This window comes from Fukomys damarensis, unplaced genomic scaffold (assembly GCF_012274545.1).
Source record: "Fukomys damarensis isolate Sample0158 unplaced genomic scaffold, DMR_v1.0_HiC HiC_scaffold_33, whole genome shotgun sequence".
Lineage (NCBI taxonomy): Eukaryota > Metazoa > Chordata > Mammalia > Rodentia > Bathyergidae > Fukomys > Fukomys damarensis.
The window spans coordinates 27,121,497-27,142,144 of NW_022900945.1; the positions used below are offsets into that span (position 1 = coordinate 27,121,497).

The 20,648-nt window shown below is 36.4% G+C and overlaps 1 protein-coding gene and 1 pseudogene across 1 annotated transcript in view; one reads left to right on the forward strand and one right to left on the reverse strand.

Moving 5' to 3' along the window:
* Positions 1-20,648, reverse strand: part of Abca4 (ATP binding cassette subfamily A member 4) — a 235,303-nt gene that overhangs the window by 40,469 nt on the left and 174,186 nt on the right.
* LOC104863445 lies at positions 74-2,245 on the forward strand (annotated as a pseudogene).

Sequence of the window (20,648 nt, forward strand, 5' to 3'; positions counted from 1 at the left end):
TCAGTATAACCATGTTTGTGTTCGTGTGTGCTGTTCCTTGTCAGAGGCTCATCCATCTCATGCCATGTTGCGCATGAACCACAGATGGTTCACGTGCCCATGTGCTGAGGGCTGTATGTGTGCTTTCCAGTTTTGACCGTGAAACACAAAGCTGCTATGACCATTCCTGTACTGATGTTTGCATGGATATGGGGAAAATACCTCAGTGTGAAATTGCTGGGTCACAGAGCTGGTACATGCTGAACTTCAAAACTGTTAAGCTGCCTTTTGAAGTGGTTGTTTCAAGCAGAATTTGAGAGTTCTCATTTTTCCATTGAAGCCTGTCAGTCTTTACAGGTGACGTCCCCCTGACCTACGTCCTGCTGGCCTGGCCCCGTCTTCCATGAGCCCCTCCTGAGAGCACATGAAGCTGTTGGGGGACATCCCAGATCTGAACCATAACAGCTTGACCACAGGCCCCAAGACTCATGTGCATGTCTTTACACAAAATGTATTTATTCCATGTCTAGGTGCTGGCAGTCTTAACATGACCAGCATTTCTGAAAAGTTCAAGTCCAAAGTATCCTCTGAGCCTTAAGGAAAACCTGTATCCCTTAGCCCTTGTAGAAAGGAGAGAACAGAAGGTAAACACTTCCAATACACACTGGCAAATGTAAACACTGCCATCCCCAAAGGGGGCAATGGAAGTGGGGAGTTAGAAGACACAGGGACCAAAGCATAACCAAATTCCAGCAAGGTAAACGTGAAGTCCTGTAGGTTCATGTCCAGCACTGGAGGTAGTGATGTGAATGCCACATGACTTCGGTGGCCCTGTTCCCTGGGCATTGCGGGTGGTTGCTATGATGTCCCTCTCAGGTGACTAGGTCACTGCTTGCCATTTTGCTCAGCCAGTGATTTCTATTCTCGGCATCTCTGACTTCCTAGGGCGTCCACTGCTGCGTGGATTCAGGCTCACGGCTTCATGCACTGCACTCCCATGCCTGCCAGCCTGAACCACATGGTGAGCCCCTGTCTCAAGCCATCCCCAAAGAGGAGTATTACATTCCAATAATATACTATGTAAGTATTGTAGCCCAAGAATTCAATCTATGCAAACTTTTTAATTAAAAATATTTATTAATGCCCTTTAAGATTATGTGGATTGATAATATTCTTTCATATATATTCATGAAGCAGCTTCTGAATTCACATTCCTGGCCTTCTGCTACACGCTGGTGCTCCTGCCTACTTCCGGGCTCATCTTCTTTGCCATCCAGCACATCACAGTATCTCATGAGCTGAAGACTGATTCCAAGAATCCTACAGACCAGTGTAATACCTGGAATCCTCGGGTCCTCCCCGAGTGCCTCGTCCATGCTCTCTTCTGTCATTTTTCTTCGTGCTGTAGCGTAGCTCACAGTGGGTCTCAGTATGCCCCTCTTGGCATACCATGTCCGGTCGTACATGAGTAGACTGGTGATAGCATACCAGGACTCTACGACCTCACAACCAGCATGAACACAGACTTCCTAGCATATTGTCAGGAAGCGTGGTGCCAACTAGCCTTTTACCTCTTCCCATTTTTTTTACTACCTGTATGGCATGATCTATGTTTGGCTGAGCTCTTAGAACAGCATACACAATTATCTGGTTAATCACGTACAGAGGCCACCACAGAAAAGGACTCCATCCAGCAAGGTCCTGTTCCTAGGAGCACTCTATGGGATCTGATGAATTCCTTTAAAAATGACTCTTATTTTTCTACATTTTTTGCTTGTGGAAAGGTAGTTTTCCTATGTTACACTTGGATGAAGAATGCAATTGGAATTATGTATAAATTAATATAAAATGGCTATCTCTAGTATTGACAGGTGGAACTTGCACTCCTGAAGGAACAACCACAATCCTTCCCATAAGCCACTATTTACCGACTGTCCTTAGTCCATGGGAAGCTTTTATGGGAAGCTGTACGGTTCATTTTGATTTACTGAAATACCATCTTACCAGTAATTAGCTGTAGATAACCAAGTACTTCTGATGAAGTGAAAATGTGTATCTCATTTCTAGGAAACAATAGGTTTCCTCATTTATCATACAGATGATTTTATCAGTATACACTTACAAAAATGAGTAAGATTTCCTCCTTTGACTTGAATGTTATCCCTGCATAATGCCTGATTGAGAGATTTCCCATTTCCATCAGAGTAATGTACTTGCTTTAATTCTGTTTTGTTTTTTGTTTTTTTTTCTTGAGATCAAAATCTGGACCTTGCATTTCTTATGCAGGCATGGTACCACTCAGTTACATCCCAGCCCACTTGCTTTAATTCTTTTTTTTTTTTTTTTTTATTTTTTTGGTGCCGGGGATTGAACTCGGGTCCTTGCGCTTGCAAGTCAGGCCACTGAAACGCTGAGCTAAATCCCCTCCCCTCAGTTGCTTTAATTCTTAAGCACACGTGAACATGATATAAAAGTATATGCTGATTTGTGAAGAATGCATTTAAAGTTACTTTAAATATTATTATTTGTAAGAATCTAGTTATATGTCCTTACCATTATAATCTGGTGGTAAAAGGATTAAGGATTTGCAAGTGGATTTTCAAAACTGAAGAGAGTAACTCTATAACCACCTTGCTGTACCTTTAGTGCAATACAATAAAACCTTAAAATTAAAAAAAAGAATGTAAATGTTGGATATGATATGGCAAAGTCCAAGAGAGGAAGTAAAAATAAGGCTTGGAAACTTACTATATTCCCAGGTTGCAGACAAGAGGTCAGGACATGCCACACGGGGCCACAGGGTAAGCACCAGGTTTTTATCAGGTGACAGAAGGCAAGATGGTAGATGTCAAGGAGGGGAGTCTAGCCTGAGCCCTGAAGGGTCTGAGAGAAATTTGGGCACTGAAGAGTGAATAGTTTAGGATTGCCTAGTTTGAATAGTTTTGGCAGGCTTTGGGCAATGGGCTGGGCTTTATTTACCTGGTACTTGGCTGTGGCATAATTTAGGACAAATGACACAGCTGGCCATGTGTACCTGTAGGATATGCATCTGCAGATCCAACCAACCACAGATGAAAAATATTCAGAAAACAATCTGTACTGAACATATATACTTGTCATTTTTCCCTAAAGAATACAGTGTAACCATTGTTTACATAATATTCACATTGTATAGTATAATTTAAAAGTATGTACAGGACATAGGCAAACATTATGGCATTTTACATAAGGGTTTGAGCATTTGAGGATTTTGGTACCCTTGGAGGGGAGTCTTAGAACTAGGCCTTAGGTAAAGCTATTGGTTTGTATGTACAGTATTAGATTAGGTAGAAGGCAGCCCTGTAGACCAGAGATTAGCTGGTTTGCATATGAATGCTTCAAGATCTTTGCTGTCCCGGAGGCTAACCTGGATGGGCAGTCTCTATTTGGCCAGAAAGCTTTTAACCTTCTACAAGGTAACCAGTTTTTCCCACACCTTTACCATTATGAAATTACTTGACCTATGACTTAGATGAAAAATGACATCTGTACAACAGATCAAATGCTTACGATGTATCAGGAACTGTTTATATTCTGGGAATAAAGCAGAAATGGATATAGTCTGTATGATGAAAAGTTCCTTTTTTTTTTTAATTGCAGTGCTGGGGATTGAAAGCAGGGATTGCCTCACACAGGCTTGATAAGTGCACTACCTCCCCAGCCCCTACAAGACTTCAGGTGGACTTAAAAGAACCTAGTACATAAAAACACATTGAGGAGAATGTCAGAAAGATGGTACTTGCTAGCAACTCAAATATTAGAAAAGTATAAATACAACACTACAAAAGCATAAGGAATTATTTTTGTTTTTTTTTGGAAAAGGAAGACAAGTTGACAAAATGTTATTTGAAATAACAAATACCTATGAGCTATGAACTCTTTGGGGAAAAAAAGGTAGGATAGCAATATTTCCTCTGCCAGTCTTTAAAAACACCTATAAAAACACAGCAATTAAGTCAGTATAATATTGGTACGACACCAAGAGTCAAACTCTAATTACTGCAAGTATGTATGCTGTACCTATGAGCAGTGATATTACTTAATACACACATACCTGTTGCTTCCTAGTATAGCTCTCAGAATTTATAGCCTATATTAAATAATAAAACTTTTTTGCTGGGCATGGTGGGCGGCACACACCTGCAATCCTAGCACTCGGGAGGCTGAGGCTGGAGGATTGCTCTGAGTTCAAGACCAGCCTGGGCTACGTAGTTGAGTTCCACGTCAGTCTGAACTACATAGTGAGACCGTTTCAAAAAAACAAAAAAATAATAAAACTTTTATGGAAACAAAGTCTTTGTAACTAGGGAAGGGTGCAGGGGGTGAAGGCAGGGCAGGGGGATGGGAACAAAATAAGAACCAAGATCTGTTATGTAAAGGTACGAGATCCCAATGATGAATGTAACTGTACTGTTTTCCTAAAAAGTACCAATAAACTTAATGGAAACAAACCACCCAAACTTGGCTGCTTTGTCCATGCTTGTTTGAATATAATTTTACCAGCATATACCTCACTCAGGGAGGTATATACCTCAAGAGTCACAAAGTTAGTTCCATACATCCAGGGTTAACTTGGCAAGGGGGGAGAAAAATTCCACACTGGTCACAGAGAAGGGGGTTACTGGGAATAACTACAAAACTCTTTGATACTGTATTTATAGTAATATGCTTTTATAATCTACCAACACGTGTAAAAATATAAAATAGTAAGAGGTGGTAATGTAGCCAGGTTTGACTGCTAGTGGTGTCAAAGAAGAAAGAATAAATCAAGAGCTGGCACTGGTCTATAGTCTCAGCTACAGAGGAGTCAAAGATCATTTGAGGCCAGGGGTAAAAAAGGGAGAGCTCATCTTTTAAAAGGACCAAAATGGGGGCTGGGGATTTAGCTCAATGTTCTGCTACTTGCCTTGCAAGCCCAAGCACACTTGGTTTGATCCCCGGTACCAAAAAAAACAAACAAAAAAAAATTTCCTTAACTACGTGGCAAACCAGCTACTATGTCAAACTTCAAAATATTTTTTCACAATGGAGGACAATTTAGGGATTTATATTTTGTTTTGTTTTTTGAGACAGGGTCTCACAATGTAGTTGAAACTGACCTGGAACTCACTATGTAGCCCAGGCTGGTCTCAAACTCACAGCAATGCTCCTGCCTCAGCCTCCAAAATGCTAGGATTACAGGAGTGCGCTGCCACGCCCAGCTTAGGCATTTATGTTCTTGAACTACCCGGATAGACTGAGATGAAAAGATAATCTCCAAATTCTATCTCACTGATGCTAAAATGACTGATCAGTATTAGAAGGGGGGGAAAAAATCCCAGATTTAAAAAATTCAACAAAAGCAGTACTTTTTTATGAGGTCTTTAATAAGCTATTCTTATATGTATACTAGTACTAGTAAAAAGACAAATATTTGCTACCAAAAGTTAAATACTGTATACAACCTATGAAAAATATAATTTTACAATTAATTTGTAAAAGTAACAATGGGAGGAACCCACTTCAAATAGATTAAATAAGAAAATTCTACTTAAGAACTCTAACCAGAAAATGAGAAATTTCTCTAACTGAACACGAAAAACAGCAGCCAAAGTTAGAGACCTTAGTATTTTAGTTCAAGCCTTTATCTCCACAGCTTTAAAGAAACCTTAAAAAATATTTCCCAGTACACATGAGGGTGTTAAAGAAAAGTACATGACTAGGGAACGAGAACTAAGTTGGAATGTGAACTAAAGAACAAGGACATGTTTCTTTTTTACACCCCTGGTTTCTGGTACAATATTTGGATCAAAGTTACACAACGCTTAAGCAGCATTTGTTGCTTTAAACTGAACACTGGCAAAATACCCATTTTTGCCTTTGGTCCAGTTTGTGCTCCATTTTATGCTCTACATTTGAAGTACCTGAGCTGCTCCTGCTTCTGGCCTTTGATCTGAAATAGAGTAAGGTAAACCAGTATACATCCATTTTCCACAGCAACCTTTGGTTAGGATCCTCAGAACCACACTGTCACGAGGCTATGAATCTTAAGTGTCCTGATTCTTATGTTTTTAGTAATAGTTAATATCAGTACGCAGAAGTAATGCATTTCAATGTACGATAAAAAGGTTCACGAGTAAAAATGGAATAAAGGCCTTCTTTTTCCACATTTTACTGTTTTGGTTTTTTGAGACAGGGTCTCAGTATGTAGTTCAGACTGACCTGGAACTTACTATGTTGCTCAGGATGGTCTTGAACTCACAGAGATCTTCCTGCCTCAGCCGCCTGGGTGCTGGGATTACAGGCATGTGCCACCACACCCGGCAAAATTTTCCAATACACTCATATTTTTTAAAAAAATTTTTTGGTACCAGGGATCGAATTTGGGTCCTTGTGCTTGCAAGGGAGGCAGCGGCATCACTGAGCTAAATCCCTGGCCCCCTCCACATTTTAAATAACAGACACATAGCATCTTAAATTATGACATAACTAGCAATTTTTAGACAATGAACATAATACACTGTATTACAATGCAATGTGGTAGGCTTCCATTTTAGGAATAAAAATAAATTCCACATGAAAAAGATTTATTTTAATTTACATGAAATACAATTAGAATAAATCCAAATTTTCAACATCAAAGTAGTCAAAAGAAGTGAAGAGAAGCTTTAGATGGTGTAAGTCTCCATGATGGCCAAAATGCATGTATAAAAAGATCTTTTGCATTACTGATCATCACCTCGTTGCCTTAAATTTCTAGATTTTCCATTTTTCTCTTTTTGAAGATTGGCACCACTCCATCTGCCACAACTCCGAGCAAAGTGACTGTTTTTTCTTTAAATACCATTTTGGGTTCCACAGCATCAGCCTCAGAAGGTGATACAGACTCATTTCCAGGGCTTGGAAGTTCCAAATCTACCTCCTCGCTAGAACAGAAAGCAAAAATAAAACAATTATTTGACAGAATAAGATACATTTTTGTTTGTTTGTTTTTTGGTACTGGGAATCAGACTTGGGTCCTTCTGCTTCCGAGGCAGGCAGCGGAATAAGACACGTTTGCATGTAACCCATAAGTCACCAAAGCCCCAAGGTCTTCTTTCTAATGATAATAATGGTGAAAAGTTAGAAGGTGGTCATTCTGTAGTAGTGAACTATTTTAAAATACTTATTTTACAGTTTTATTTAAGATATTCAACTTTTATTAAGGTGGATACATGCTAGGAAAAAATCACTATCTACTTTTCCAAAATTTAGCCATTACAAGTTATGCTGCTATAAACAGGGGTATGCATGCATCACTGTAATTAATGTATCTTTAACTGTTTCAGGAAGATACCTAGAAGAGGAATAGCTGGGTCAAATGGAATTTCTACTTTTAGTTCAGTGTTGATTTCTATAGTGTCGCTGAGATTGTGTAACTTTTTTTTTTTTTTTTTATTTTTGGTACTGGGGATCAGGACCTTGTGCTTGAGAGGCAGATGCGGTGCCACTGAGCTAAATCCCCAGCCCATGTGTGACTCTTCTATTCACATCTCCACGCTCTCACCTCAAATACTATGAACGCAAACCCTTCTTGGCCCTCCTGTGATCAGGCTCCTGTTACTCCTTTCCTTTCTACTGCTCACCTGACATGTCAGGCCCCATGGAGAACCTCCATACTACGTCTTCCTTCTGTGGATGCTCTGCAAAAACACCTTCTTTTTGCTGGAATTTCTAACTGTAAATGTGACCTAAACCTAGATCTTTTCTAGTACGTAGAAACAGCCTGTCTGAGAAGATCATCAATTCAGAGGAAAGCAGAGCTCAAAGAGAATAAAAGAGACAGATATGGTGCCTTAATACAGTAATTTTATTTCTTATAAATTTTATTCGAAACAACGCACCACAGACATTTAAGAATTTTTATAATCTGCAAATGAAAAGAGCACTGCAGCGGATTCTATATACTTCTTACAAAGCTGACAAAGCAAGAATAGTGATCTCTCATCAATTATGCATACTAATAACTACACTTCAGAGATAAAGAACTATGTTCTTTTTATATTCCACTGTATACACACATAGATAAAAAATTCAGGCTTAGAAATTCAGGTTCTTAGAGTCATTACGGTAATGGTAAGACTGTAAGAATAGAAAATTTGCTAGGATTGCAAAAACAATAAGAATAGAAACACAAAGGTAAATTTCTGAAGTAGTAATGATAGTTCAAAATAAAATTATTGTTAAAAAAAATAATTAAAAGCTCACTACTGATAAGTGTTCAGTGTGTCTAAAGGGATAGAACTTCTAAAAACTTGATGAAAAAGGAACTGGTATGCTCTTTCTGGAAAGTAATAGGGTACTGGGTACTAATAATTTAAAATGCTCAAGGGGCCAGGGATATGGCTCAATGGTGCCATTCCTGCCTGGTAAGTACAAGGTTCTAAGTTCAATCCCCACTACTGAACAGCAAATAAACAAACAAACAAAATGTGTACAGAAAAACATCCATGTAATTAAGAGTTCATTATTAAAAAATGGGAAAAATAAATTCCATAAAAAAGAATGGTTTAATACAATTAAGATACATCTGAAAGATGAAATACTACATAGCAATCAGGTACTTTATAAAATTTTAATGTAGGAGGGCAATATTAATGTAAAATGAGAAAAAGATTAAAAACTGGATAAAATACTTCAAAATATTAGTTTTACCTCTGGGAAAGTGAATGATTTTTATACTTTTCATTTTAAAAACATTTTCTACAGTAAGTATGTATTGCTATGGGGTTTCAGGGGAAAATTTCCCTCAAGTAAATTAGGTTAGCTGAGCATGGTGGTATGTCTATTAAGCCCACCATTTGGGAGGCTGAGGCAGGAGACACAAGTGAGGCTAGTCTCAGCTACATGGTGAGTTCAACACCAGTCTGAACTATACAATGAGTCCCTGTCTCAAAAAAGCAAAAAAGAATCCAAAAATCAAAAATAAAAACACACCCAAAAACTCCAAACAAAAAATAATATGATTAGAAATAATCTATTGCATAATCAACTACCCAAATAGGCTAAAGTTTACTAAGAATGTCTTTACAGAATAGTCACCACAGGGATATCAAAAATATATCTCAACTATGAAGTAAAAGAGATTTTGACATAGTTGGACCAGCTGTTTTAAGTCATGTAAGAGCTCAGTAATGGAGCAGTTTATTACTTCTGTAATTTCAATATACAGAGTCAATATGCTTATTTTAGTAACTGGTATTATGTAGCATTTATACGTATTTTCCAGTACTTCATGAATATAGATAACAACTTAAACATTTCATCATAATATGCCAAACCAGGCAATCAATTATAATTGGATATAGAGTTGTTTGATGCTTGTACGGTCTATTTTAGGAAAAATACGATCTTTCCATTATGGTTTTAACAATAATTTCCCTGTAAAAGTATATGCAAAGCAGTCACCCTACATTACCATTTAAATTCTGTAACGTTTTAAAGAATAACTGCTTTACTCATGTTGATCCTTTCTCCCCACCAGAACGGTTTCTTAAGCATTGAAGAAACACTGAAATCTAAAACTGGCAGTGACATCTTCCTCTCATGGTATAGATGATTTGAATAAATAAACTAATAATATAGATTAGGTAACATCTTTATCAAGATTTCGTTTAACTGATAGCAAATTTGTTTTTTGGATATTGCTTAAAAAGGTTAGTGAGCCACCTTCCCTTCCAAGTACTAACCAGGCCCGACCCTGTTTAGCTTAACGAGATCAGACAAGATTGGGTGCATTCAGGGTGATATGGCCATAGACTAGTAAGACACTTTCAAGAAAATAAACCATGGCTCGGCATGGTGGTGCATGCCTATAATTCCAGCACTCCAGAGGCGGAGGCAGGAGGACTGCCGGGAGTTCAAGGTCAGCCTGGGCTACACAGTGAGTTCAGGGCCAGTCTAAACTATATACAGTGAGACCCTGACTCAAAATACAAAAAAAAAAAAAAAAGAATGATGATAATCTGTTATTTTTATTGGGGGAATAAACCGTGACTGAATTCTACTGCCATCTAGTGGTTCACAGCGTTTTTAGTAAAATGAAAACATGTCTAATTGTCTTGTATATGTGTCTGTATTTTTAACTTAATAAATGGGAGACTGAACAATTTAATGTCTGGAGGAGATGGTTTTAAGAGCAAATGAAATTGCTATTAATATTAGATTGTTGCAGGCATAAGCCCAAATCATTTAATATTACAGGCCGTTAATACGTGCAGGTGCTAATGAAAAATACTTTTCTTTATCTAAATTTCACACAAGTAACAAAAAAGAATTTAAGACACAAATAATTTGTGAAGTCCAATGTACCAGGTACTATTTTGGTAAATTTAGTGATGTCTGTCTTGTCCTCAATCACACCACTGGTAAGAGAAGTTGTTCACTGAATGAACTTACCTCTAATTCTAAAACCATACTGTACTATATGAAACATTCAGTGTTTAACTGTACTGAAAGAGAAATACTGTTACGTTTAATGCTACGGAGAAGGTTCTGTATATTAAGAATTAAAAAAAAAAATTTTTTTTTAGACAGGGTCTCACTATGTAGTTGAGACTAACGTGGAACTCAGTATGTAGCCCAGGGTGGTCTTGAACAAAGTGATCTCCTGCCTTGGCCTCCCGAATGCTGAGATTACAGGCATGCACCACGACACCCGGCCTGTATATTAAGAATTAAAATAAAAACCCTTCCTCAAATTATATTAATATTATATAGACAATGTAGCAAATTTAATGGCAGTAGGCAATGAAGCACATTTTTTAAACTTCTGTGAAATTAGATAAAAATATTAATTTGAAAAATTCAGTAACAATGCATGTTTCATAAATATTTATGTAACGGAAACATTTAATTAGCTACAGTGGAAATATGACAATTTTAGCCACTGCTAAAATAGCTTCAGTTTTGTGTTTTGGTACCAGCAATCAAACTTGGGATCTTGCACTTACGAGACAGGAGGCAAAACCACTGAGCTAAATCCCTGGCTAGGTTTTTGTTTTGTTTTTTTTTGGGGGGGTACTGGGCATCGAACTCAGGCCCTTGTGCTTGCAAAACAGACACAGTAGAACCACTGAGCCAAATCCCCAGCCCATAGTTTTGTTTTTTAAAAAAGGAAAAAAGTTGAAGCTTTGCAGGGTATAGCTCAGTAGTAAAACGAGCATGAGGCTCTGGGTTTAATCTCCACAACAACAATAAAAGTTGAATCGGGTGATCTATGAGGTACTTCCCAGAAAATTATATTTATAAAATAATAAAATAAAACCAGTAATTGGTTTAAATGAGTCTCTCAAATCTGCACATGCTATATCAATTCAGAACACCATTACTGCATGCTACAAAATGTGACAAATCTTTTTTACTGCATTAATGTTTTAGCTTACAAAAATAACATATGCTTGCTAAGGAATTGTTTATTTAATGCTAAAATTCTCACATTCAGATGATTCCCCAGCAGATTAATAAGCAATTGCAAGGATACTTGATGGTTAAGATAGTCAAAGATAACACTTACCTCCTGTTTCTGTATTATAATAATAGTTATAACCATCTTCACTTAAACCTTCTACCCAAATGGCCTTCATCTAATAGGAGGAAAAAAAGCAGTAAACTGAAGTTAACAATTATATATTGAATAACTAAGCCACCCATTCCTTTCCACCTGACATCTGGAGATTGGGGACTGTGACAGCAATATCGGCTGGTTTGTGGTAATCATGTGCCGACATTCAAGTAGAGAACGTTTCACTTTTAAGAGCCAGGAATCTCTTGCCGATGGACAGGGACATCAGGATGGCAAACAGACTATAAAGCAATTAATATTTACATGAATGGGGTTTATGAATAGATATCACTGGTTTTATCTTTACCCAGGCCGCTAACAAAAGGATTACAGGAAGAAAGGATAGGGGAGGGAAAGGGCTTACTTGGAAGTAAATCTGCTTACATAAACCCCAGAAGCCAATCACTTTAAAAAATAAAGTAAAACACTACCAATACACTTGTTATCTTTTTTAAGTTTCCTTGAAATCCGTCAGGTTTCTGCCATTGGGATGCTTAAAGCAAAATATAATGCATTTATAAAAATCTTTTTGCTTAAAACACTCCAAAATATTTAATTTAGCAAAAAATTATACAAATACCAGCTTAACACGTAACTGAAAAAAGGAAAAACAAAAAACCATGTATTCCCGCAGTATGGTGCAGAAGTATACAGGTAAATGCTATAGAACCAAGAAATAACAGAACAAAGGATAAGAAGTAAGGAAAAAAAATGATAAATAACTGGAACTACTCAGAAATTTTTAGAGCAAGGTAGGGCTTCTGCTTCTTTCAATGAGTTCATTGGAATGTAGCTATTAAATTTTGCAGGAAAGGAATGGCATTTTTGTTATCTGGGGCAGAGGAGAGTGAGAGATGGAATAAGAATAACTTAGAAGAGGAACAAGGTAAAGTATGCAAGAATTACGTATTACAGAAAGCAAGAGTATATAAATAGGATGGTGAAGGAAACACTAGAAGGGAAAAAAGAAATTAGTTTCCAAGTATATTTGAGAAAGACTTCTCATGCCTAGTACCTGTGTATGGTATCTACATTGCTGAACTACAATAGGCACTTCAGTGAAGGCTCAGTTCAAATTCTGAGAAATCACTGCTATTTCTATGTAGTCCAAAATTGATTGATTCTAAAGAGCAGAGTAATTAAATAATATTGTCATCTCAACCTTTTTGCATGATTTCTCATCTAATTTCCTATATTCTTTTTGAGATGATTTTGCTAAGTATACTAGGTTGGCCTCAAATTCACAATCCTCCTGCCTCAGTCTCCAGAGTGCTAGGAATACAGGTGTGTGCCACCACGTCCAACTTCACGTCCTACTTTCTTTTTTTGTACCAGGATCAAACTCAGGACCTTGCACTTGTGAGGCAGGCAGTGGCACCACTAAGCTAAATCCCTGGCCCTCCTACTTTTTTGACCATTCTCTTTTGCTGGCTTTTCTACTGATTTCTTTAACATACATACTATACACTCTCTTTTTTTCTTGCTCTCCTCTCTGTAGTCTTTTATACTTGTCAAAGTTAACATTACCTGTTTCCCACTCTATTTAGCATTTGTACCTTCAGATTCCAGCAATCAGCTAATGAAAATTGCCACGCTCTATAGGTACCTCAAACTCAACAAAGACAAAATTGAATTCATTATTGTCCTGCTTAAACTTGTTTCCAGTATATCATCCCAGTAAATCATAGCACTGTTCTCCTAGCTTCCCACAATATGGCCCCAATCTATTTTTCCAGCCTCATGCTTTTGTACCGATATCTTCAAAGAACTTTATGTTTTATCCCCACTAGTTAATTTTCTAGGCTTTAAACTTTCAAATCTATTTTATTTTGTGGCTCATCTTGTTCTGTCTGAAGTACTTTATCCTATTAATCTGAAATCTTATTTAATCAAAATACTTACAGAATGTTTCTATTTTGCTATGCAATAAGATGCTAGGCATATAAATGATAAGATATTGATCTTGGCTTTTTTTGAACCCAAGGAAAAGCACCACCAATCTTTACAACTTTTTTTGAATTTTGAGACAGAGTATGTTACTAATACAGTTGCCCAAGCTGACCCTAAAGCTGTGATCCTATCTCAGCCTCTAGAGTAGCTGGGATTAGAAGTGTACACCACTACTCCTGATAAGACATTATTCTGAGATCAGCTCAAAAGCAATCTGTGATAATTTCTCTGATTCAAATAACTATAATTTCTGATTTTTTCAGCTAATATATTAGACTTCCATACAGTACTTTAAAATTCCTCCTTGTAACAAGCTTATTATTCCTGCCACTAAATTTCATGTTTCTGGGGTGTAAGAAAAATGTATTTATTTTCCCTAAACTTTACAGTATTTGGAATGAAAATTCCAAATATATTTAGTTTTTAGGGAAAATAAAAAGATATTTTTGATATTCTTACTGAAAAACATCATGTATCTAACTGAAACTAGTATCTGACAATATAAAGGAGAGATTCACTGTCAGTCAAGACAACCTAAAAAAGAAATGTTTCTTGCTGACAACCAGTTTCTTGCTCACAGCCATCAACTGGGTAGAAAATAGAACCTTACAATTCATGAAGTGGATCTGAAAAGCCTTATTTCAATGAAAGTGCTTTATTTTCGCTAGTTCACTTTTTCAGAAGATATTATTGAAAACTATAAAGCTATAGTTTCTTTGCAAGGAATTATTAAGACTTTTAAGCATGACATTGAGCCAAAATGAGAAGGGTACTTTTTGAAAAGCACATACTTTTCTTCTAAACTTTCGATAAAAATGAAGTTGCAGTCTTTCTTTGTTTAAAATGTTTCAATATTAAATAAAAATCCTAAACAGAAACTGTTCCGTTCCACTAATGGAACTATTCTCTACTAGTTCTGTGCTTACATGAATTACCTCCTGTGATAAGATCATAATAGTAAGGGTAACCCGCAGAGGTTCTGCCTTCTACCCATCCACCCTTTGAAGGATCTTTCTTCTTCTTCTTTTTCTTCTTCTTCTTCTCTTTCTGTTGATTTGATGCAGAGAGAGGTGGGGTAGTGCTGGGAACTAGTGATATACTTGGCTCTGAGATTTCTAGAAAAAAGATGAAAGGTAAAGAAGCTGAAGTAACTTTTTCTCTCAAAATACTTTAATCAAAAGGATAATATTCTTTTGGTGCCTTTATGCATTATTATAAAAATTATCCTGAAACTATGGTAAACAAACCAGGGTGTAGTGATGCATGTCTTTATGCCATGCACTCTGGAAGGCTGAGGCAGGACTGCAGGTTCAAGCCCAATTTGTGCAACTTAGTGAGACTTTGTCTCAAAATTAAAAATTAAAAATTTAAAAAAGGGCTGGGGATGTAGTTCAGTGCAAAGGCCCTTTCTTCAATACTGTGTGTGTGTGTGTGTGTGTGTTGCACAGAATAAAAGAATGCTAAATTTGGCTACATAAAAATTAATATTTTCCTGTATGTCAAAAACAAACAAAAACATTTTTTTAAAAAATCTGTTTTGTTTGTACGGTATTTTATATATATGCATATGAAAAATATTTACAATGAACACGAGGGTTACCATTTCTAACAAAGATTTCTCACAAATCACACATTCTAAATGCATAGTGATACTCTGGCTCACACACACTTTTTTCCACGATTCTAGTCACAAATTGGAAGAGAAGTGACTCAAATTCAGTGGTTAGGTTCAGTGTTGACCTCATAGGGAAAATTTGATTTGGTTCTCAACCAATGCAGTTTATGACCAGAATTGTGGAAAGAATTAAGTTTGTGAACTGAGGTACCATTGTACAAAGGAAACTCAGAGAATGAATGTTTACCTTCATTGCAATAGAAATGTAAATAAAAATAATTTTTTTATAGATCAATGAGTTCTGAAAAGAATGATCAAATCCAATGCTAATCTGATCTATCAGGTATTTATATGGATATACTGTATTTCTTTTCTTTTTTTGGTACTAGGGATCGAACTCTGGATCTTGCACTTGCAAGGCAGGTGGTGGTACCCTTGAGATAAAACCTCAGCAAGATGTACTGCATTTCTAACACTAGTTAACAATTTTTTTTCCTAGGGAAAGTGTAAATCAGCCCAAAATTTCTGGAGCACAGTATTACCTACTTCTATTGTATTCATACTTCTATACTATTACAATCTCACTTCTTAAACTGAACCCACACATAAAGTAAATGTGAAAAGATGCCTGCTTCATGAGACATACTGCAATAGTCTTTGAAACAATGCAAAGTCTAAGCAATCTAACTTTACTAGGAAGAAATTAGTTAAATAAGTCGTGGTATAGTAACTTTATGTAACATTACATTTAGTCACTGTAATAAGCAATTTGTACCATGTTATTTAATTTTAGTAAAATCCAAGGTCATATAACAAGTGAGGCAATTGTTAGACTCCAAAGTGTGAGCTCCTAACTACTCCACAGCCACTAAAAATGCTATGCTATGTTATTTTAAAGATGTATTTCACTATCGTTGAGGCCTCCCAACAGACCACAGCATAAAATGTGTAATTTTTAAAAAATTCTGAAGATGTCTACAGAAATCTTAGCAGCTAGTGAACTTTCAAAAGCTCGTTTCTTTGTATTGCACTGCTGTACTTTTAATTCATATAATAGAGAAAAGATGAATTTTCAACCATTTCTAAATAGAAACTCCTATTTTTCTTCCTCTCAAAATGTTTTGTTTTCATGGAACCACACATCTCTTTTCCCTTCCTTAACTACCAATATAGTTAATATTAGTACTAATATTAAAATAGTATTTCTAAAGTCAGAACAGAAAAAGCCAGGTACTGTGGTATACGTCTGTATGTCACAGCTACACAGAAGGTGGAGGTAAAAGGATCATTAAGTTTGAGATCAGCCTAGAGAAGATAGTAAGACCCTATATAAAAATCTGGGGAAAAGAAAGGGATGGAGATGTAGCTCAGGGCAAAGGCTCTGGGTTCAATCCCCAGACAACTACCAACAAAAAAAGGCTTGAATACTGTACAGCTGTTCTTACTTAATGAACACAATGCCAATTAACCAGTATTCTACTTAAATTCTTAATTGAAAGCTATTTTTATGAGAGATTAAAAAAAGCATTCCAGCTGGTCTTGGTTGTATAACCCTGTAATTCCAGTACTCTGGGATGGAGGAAAAGAAGATTACAAATCTGAGCTCAGTCTTGGCAATTTAGCAACTTGGTGAGACACTGTCTCAAATAGGAAATAGAAAAAGTAGCCTGGGCGGCTGGGGATTTAGCTCAGTGGCACCGCACCTGCCTGGCGATCAGAGGTCCTGAGTTTGATCCCGGGTACCAAAAAAAAAAAAAAAGGTAGGCTGGGGATGTAGCTCAGTGCAAAGGTCCTGGGTTCAATCCCTAGCACTGAGAGAAAATATAGTAATGCCATTACATGTCGATTAACCCAACCACTATGCAAGTTCAAAGGAGATCTGCTAAATACCTGGGTTGAAAACAATAAATTTGTCACAGAAGAAATGCTCCCAGAAGTTTCCCAGATTACAGTCTCAGTTCAATGACAAGGCAGATACAATCAAAATATCTTTTACCTGGAATTTTGTTATCTTTAATCCTCAAAATAATCTGCCTTGTAGCAGTACAGTCATTTGTCCATTAAGAGGTTACTTTATTATATATTAAACCATAAAAATAGATATTCATAGTTATGACTACATAGGTAAAATGACTAGTAATTATAATGCAAGCTTTACTTTTTTTCTTTGCAAAGTTTTTCATTCTTTTTATTGGTTATACAGATGAATAGGTTTCATTTTGGCAGATTCATATATGTACATAACATACTTTATTTCCACCTCCTGCAAGGTTTATTTTTCAATCAATAGTTATCTTTCAACTGAATAAGGAGAATACCTGAAACATTCAAGGTACCTCTGAAATTAATCACTCAGCTATGACGGAGCTAGGACTACACAGTCACGAAGGCAGTATGGTCGATGTGAATGAAGGGGTTAAAAGAGGAAGTATTAAAAGCAAAATATAAGTGTATAAGTGGGTCCTATAGTCTAAGTAGGGCATAATAAAAGCAGGTTATACCTTGAGTATATAAACTCTTTATGCAAACACTAAAAGCTCATGTGACTTTTGAAACCTGCAGGCTGCTTTTTTACCTGACTCTAAGCCAAGCCTTTTCAAATCCTCTTGATATGCTTTCAGGGCAGCTGCTTCCATTGCAGCAAACTCCTTTGATGCCTTTTCTTCTTCTTTTGCCTTGTCCAGGCTTTTCTGTTCAATCTACATAGGATACGTATAAAGGTACAGTGAGATAAAGTACTGACATTTATACATAAAAATTTGCAAAGAACTAATCTATATTACCTCACTGATCCTCTTTGCCACATTTTCCTTATGTTTCTTCCCCCTTTCATGAAATTCAACACTCTTAAAAATGAAAAAAAAAAACAAAAAACAAAGAGAAAATACAAAGGAGTTAAACACAATAAAATCCAGTAAGCATAATATATGACTAGAACATAAGAAAACTGAAATTAAAATGATGTGTAGAAAAGACAACACGGATTTTTTTTGGGGGGGTACTTGGGATTGAACTCGGGTCTTTGTGCTTGCGAAGCAGACATCAGAACCACTGAGCTAGATCTCTGGACCCTTAAGACGGATTAATTTTAATGCAAGCTTGTCCTTTTATCAAATGATGCTAGGAAACTGGACCTCATTTATTATACCTTCTGACTAGATTTTACTTTAGCTCTTAAAACAAGATGACCATATTAATGGGAGAAAAATGCAAGGTACTCTTAATGACTAAATTAGGACTTAAAACATGAATCAAGACAATGTTTTAAAGAAACACTTCTCAACCATCAACTGTCAAAAGCAGTGCATCTCCAAAATTTTATCATTCTATTTGCTAAATTAAAGACAGAGAACAATGATTCTTAATGCCTCAAAATTTTAAGAAATATACATTTAAACATTGCTCCTATATTATAAACAATAAAATGATAAAAAAAAAGAAAAGAAAAAAATGATAACCCAGGGCTGGGGATTGAGCTCAGTGGTTCTGGCGCCTTCCTCACAGGCACAAGGGTCTGAGTTCGATTCCCCCACGCCAAAAAGAAAAAAGAAAAGATAACCCACGTGGAGTGGTGGTGTTAACTGGGATGGATGGGTGTAAGAATGGGTACGTGAACATTACTAGTTAAATAACCAGAAATTCCCCCTAAATTACAAATGTCTGGTATTAAGTGGTAGTAAGACATGAAAGAGCTCTGTAAAATTAAGTTGTAATACTCAATTTTTGTATGACATATTATCTGAGTTAGTCTAGAAAATTATTGTGAATGCCTCTTTAAAGTGTGACTTTGTAAAGCAAACAGTCATCTTTTTCTTATACATTGGGTTTCCTACTTGATTACAGAACTCAAAGAATACAATATTAAAGGACCATTCAAAATGAAATTAATGTTGTTTCTAATGGTTAAATCAGTGTGTGTTAGTTAATTCAAGGAGATAAAGGCAGTGTACCGGAGGGGATTATTTACTCTACTTAACTCATACAATTCCTGCTACTGTTGGGTACCTCGAAAGAAGAGGATTTTCAGTGATTTGTGTGGTTTTTAAAACTCCTAGCATTTATTTGTAAGGACAGCTGAACTCAGATAAAATAAAGAACTTAAAAACAAAAATCTCAAACCGCATGCATTTTTAAAGTAAAAGTCTATGAAAGGAATACAGCATTGTTAACGATGTGACTACTACTCTTTGGTCAATTCAACTCTGCCATGTAAAAAGGAAACTCTGGTTTATTATGTAGCACATACACAGTACTGTTAACATATGAAGAGGAAAATCGACTACTACTCTGGTCAATTCAACTCTGCCATGTAAAAAGGAAACTCTGGTTTATTATGTAGCACATACACAGTACTGTTAACATATGAAGAGGAAAATCGGTGCTGTGCTTTTTGCCCTATATCTTAAAAGGTAGATCTAGACAAAATACACATATATTCAATTATCTCTACAGCAGGAAACACCAGAAAAAGTACCACAGTCTTTTTACATTACAAGGGCTTTTCCATTTTTACTTTTCTTTGCACAGTACAGTATGTGACAGATCTACATACACTCCCAGTATACTGTAATGTGTTTGATAAACACAGGGATGGGAGTATCTACTAGTTGGTCATTTCCAGAAAGGGCATACAAATAATTTGGCTTCATAATCAAATACAGCTTAATGAAAAGGAAGAAGGCTCATAACTTCTTAAAGGGAATAAATAATATGACAATAAAAATCTTTTGATGTTCTGAAGAATCAAGAGTAACGTATATGAATGAAAGTGCTTTGATCTGAACCTAGATCAGAAAGCAGCGGTCCACATAAGCACAACATTATGAGAATCTCTGAGAGTGGAATCAGCATACAGGCCTATTATCTGCTATCCAGCACTTGCAGTAATCACAGAATTTCTCTGGTTGAGACTTCCAGTAGTCGGCCCTGAAAAAGGGAAAAGAAGTCTAAGCTTTTTCAAAATGAAGGTAAAATTCTGCACACTTTTGTTTCATATACTGTACAAGCCTTGGGTACTGAGTCTTGTTAACAAAGCTCGGTTTCATCATTTCTGTAGAGCAGGCAAGTCGACTGAATTTTTGTTCCTAGTAGAGTAGAAAAGGTCAGCATGGGATTTATTACAAGCTGATTTAAATAAAACAACTAAAAATTTTCACACTTTGCTACAGTAGGAAGAAACAAGGAAAGTCTCAAGAGAAAAATATCCTTTCTGATGCGGGTGGGGTGCTGAAACGGAGGCCGGCGAAAAACTCAAAGTGCTCTTAAATTTACTTAATTTTTGTTCCTAGTAGAGTAGAAAAGGTCAGCATGGGATTTATTACAAGCTGATTTAAATAAAACAACTAAAAATTTTCACACTTTGCTACAGTAGGAAGAAACAAGGAAAGTCTCAAGAGAAAAATATCCTTTCTGATGCGGGTGGGGTGCTGAAACGGAGGCCGGCGAAAAACTCAAAGTGCTCTTAAATTTACTTTCATCTCAAAA